The sequence below is a fragment of the Myotis yumanensis genome, unplaced genomic scaffold, assembly GCF_028538775.1.
Source record: "Myotis yumanensis isolate MYYU_CA2020_CCGP unplaced genomic scaffold, mMyoYum1.0.hap1 SCAF_6, whole genome shotgun sequence".
Taxonomy (NCBI): domain Eukaryota; kingdom Metazoa; phylum Chordata; class Mammalia; order Chiroptera; family Vespertilionidae; genus Myotis; species Myotis yumanensis.
The window spans coordinates 54,208,926-54,212,355 of record NW_027223757.1 but is presented as its reverse complement, the minus strand read 5'-3'; the positions used below and the strand labels follow the sequence as shown (position 1 = coordinate 54,212,355).

Sequence of the window (3,430 nt, the reverse complement as noted above, 5' to 3'; positions counted from 1 at the left end):
CAATCTCTGAAGTGACATCCTATTGCTGCTGCTATATTTAGTTAGAAATGATTAAATAAATCCGCACACACTCTTGGGGTGGGGATTACACAAGGGTGTGAATACTAAGAGATTGGAGTCGTGGGGTACCAGCATGGAGGCTGCTGCTATATAGCTGGATAAAGATGGGACCATATAAAGACAGAAATATCCCCAGGTAGTTAGGACCAAGGATTATTACTTTGTCAGTATATGAATTTGAACATGACAGAGTTGTAATACTAAAAATTTTAACCAGAATAATATTAAAACAAATATTTGAATTTGAACTCAGCTGTTTATTTCCTTATTAATCAAATGTCGTGTCTAGCATAAGTAAATACATACGTACATAGAAAGAATGAGTGTAAAATTGGAAAAAAAGCATAATCTAAAATGTTAGATTTGGGGTTGACAATATGGAAGGAACTAGGTGATGCTGAACAGCTTTTTGAGTCCATGTTTTTTAGGTAGAGCCAACCATGGGCTATAGTATGATATAGACCACACAAAGGTCAGATGATCAATCTGAGGAGTTTCCTGTGCTCCGGAAGGAAATCCATGTGTCAAAAATCTCCTGGGGAGTCTTGAGCTCTAGCTGGTAGTGAAACCTACTCACTCTGGTTCTTCAGTACCAGCAGCTGCCATCGATGCCGTTTGGTTCCTCTGGGCACATCTGCACCACCCACCTGTCACACACTCTACTGTCATAAGCCACGTCATGGTGAAGTTAGCAAAGGCTGGTAAAAATCAAGGTGGCTCCAAGAAAATGGCTCCTTCTCCAAAGGAGGTAGAAGAAGATAATGAAGATAAACAAATGTCAGACGAAGAAGATGAAAGCAGTGGAGAAGAAAAAAGGCAAAAAGGCTACCACAACTCCAGGAAAGAAGGTGATGGTTTCCCCAAGAAAAAAGATTGCAGTTGCCACACCAGGCAAGAAAGCAGTTGTTACCCCTGGCAAAAAAAGGCAGCAGTTACACCAGCCAAAGCATTAGCCATACCTGGCAAGAAGGGAGGCACACCAGGCAAAGCATTGGTAGCAATCCGTGGTAAGAAGAAAGCAGTCATCCCAGTCAAGGGAGCAAAGCATGGCAAGAATGCCAAGAAGGAAGATAGTGATGAGGAAGATGATGATGACAATGAAGAGGAGGAGGAGGAGGAGGATGAAGATGAGAATGAATTTGAGCCAGGAGTGATGAAAGCTACTGCTGCCACTCTTACCTTGGATGATGAGGAAAATGACAAAAATGAGGATTGTGATGAAGATGAGGATGAAGATGATGAAGGTGAGGATGATGATGAATACGACTCTGAAGAAGAACCTATGGAGATTGCACCAGCCAAAGGCAAGAAAGCTCCTGTAAAAGCTGTTCCCATGAAGGCTCAAAGCACAGCTGAGGATGAAGACGAAGAAGATGATAATGAAGAGGAGGATGAAGATGAGGAAGATGATGATGATGAGGATTAAGAGGAGGAGGAGGAGGAAGAGCTTATCAAAGAAGCACCTGGGAAATGAAATAAGGAAATGGCCAAACAGAAAGCTGCTTCTGAGGCCAAGAAACAGCAAGTAGAAGCCACAGAACCGACTACAGCTTTCAATCTCTGTTGGAAACCTGAACTTCAGTAAATCTGCTCCTGAATTAAAAATGGGTATCAGTTTTGCCAAAAATGATCTTGTTGTTGTGGATGTCAGAATTGGTGTGTCTTAGGAAGTTTGACTATGTGGATTTTGAATCTGCTGAACACCTGGAAAAAGCCTTAAGACTCAGTGGTTTAAAAGTCTTTGGCAATGAAATGAAACTAGAAAACCAAAGGGAAAAGACAGTAAAAAGATCAAGATGCAAGAACACTTTTGGCTAAAAATCTGCCTTATGAAGTTACCCAGGACTAATTAAAAGAAGTGTTTGAAGATGCAATAGAGATCAGATTAGTCAACAAGGATGGAAAGAGTAAAGGGATAGCTTATATTGAATTTAAGACAGAAGCCGATGCAGAAAAAACCTTGGAAGAAAAGCAAAGAACAGAAATAGATGGGCGATTCATTTCCCTGTGCTATACTGGAGAGAAGGGTCAAAGTCAAGACCACAGAGGTAGAAAGAATAGCACTTGAAGTGGTGAATCAGAACCTCTGGTTTTAAGCAACCTTTTCTACAGTGCAAAAGAAAAAATTCTTCAGGAAGTATTTGAGGAGGCAATTTTTATCAAAGTCCCCAGAACCAAAATGACAAAACTAAAGGGTTTTGCATTTATAGAATTTGCTTCATTTGAAGATACTAAAGAAGCTTTAAATTTCTGTAATAAAAGAGAAATCGAGGGCAGAATAAGCAGGCTGGAATTGCAAGGACCCAGGGGATCGCCTAATGCCGTGGTCGGCAAACCGCGGCTTGTGAGCCACATGCAGCTCTTTGGCCCCTCGAGTGTGGCTCTTCCACAAAATACCACGTGCGGGTGCACATGTACAGTGCGATTGAAACTTTGTGGCCCATGCGCAGAAGTCGGTATTTTGTGGAAGAGCCGGTATTTTGTGGAAAAGCCACACTCAAGGGGCCAAAGAGCCACATGTGGCTCGTGAGCGGCGGTTTGCCAAGCCACAGTTTGCCGACCACTGCAAAAAGCCATCCATCCAAAACTCTGTCAAAGGTTTGTCTGAGGACACTGCAGAGGAGACATTGAAGGAGTCATTTCGTGGCACTGTCCGGGCAAGGATAGTCACTGACAGGGACAGGAGCTCTTCCAAAGGGTTTGATTTTGTAGACTTCAACAGTGAGGAAGGTGCCAAAGCCGCCAAGGAGGCCAGGGAAGATGGTGAAATTGGTGAAAACAAAGTTACTTTGGACTGGGCCAAGCCTAAGGGTGAAGATGCTTCCAAGGTTGAGGAAGGTGGCGGCAGACGAGGCCAAGGTGGATTTGGTGGTAGAGGCCAGAGAGGTTTTGGAGGTCGATGAGGCTTCCTAGGAAGCAGAGGTGGAGGAGGAGACCAGAAGCCACAAGGAAAGAAGATGAAGTTTTAATATCTTCTTCTATCCCTGTCTTTCCCTCTTCCATTTGAAAGAAAGGACTCTGGTGTTTTTACTCTGTTACCTGATCAATGACAGAGCTTTCTAAGGACATTCGAAGACAGCATGCAGTCCCGAGGTCTACTTGGAAATCCATTTGTATAATATTTCAAAGGAGATGCTCTGTTGGTTTTGACTGGATTTTTAAAGAGATGAGTGATAGAGCTAACTCTTATCTGTAAGTTTTGAATTTACATTGTTTTTTCCCAACGTACAAAACCATTCCCCCTCGCTACAGTTGTGTGTGTGTGTGTGTGTGTGTGTGTGTGTGTGTGTGTGTGTGTATTGAGGTACAAAGGGAAGCATGATGTTTTATCATGATTTTGCTTCAGAGCTATGAGACGATTTAAAAGTCC

At 42.7% G+C, this 3,430-nt stretch overlaps 1 pseudogene; it reads left to right on the top strand.

Annotated features, from left to right (window-relative positions):
• Positions 1 to 739: 739 nt before the first annotated feature.
• On the top strand, positions 740 to 3,029 carry LOC139013128 (nucleolin-like; annotated as a pseudogene).
• The last annotated feature ends 401 nt before the right edge of the window (positions 3,030 to 3,430 follow it).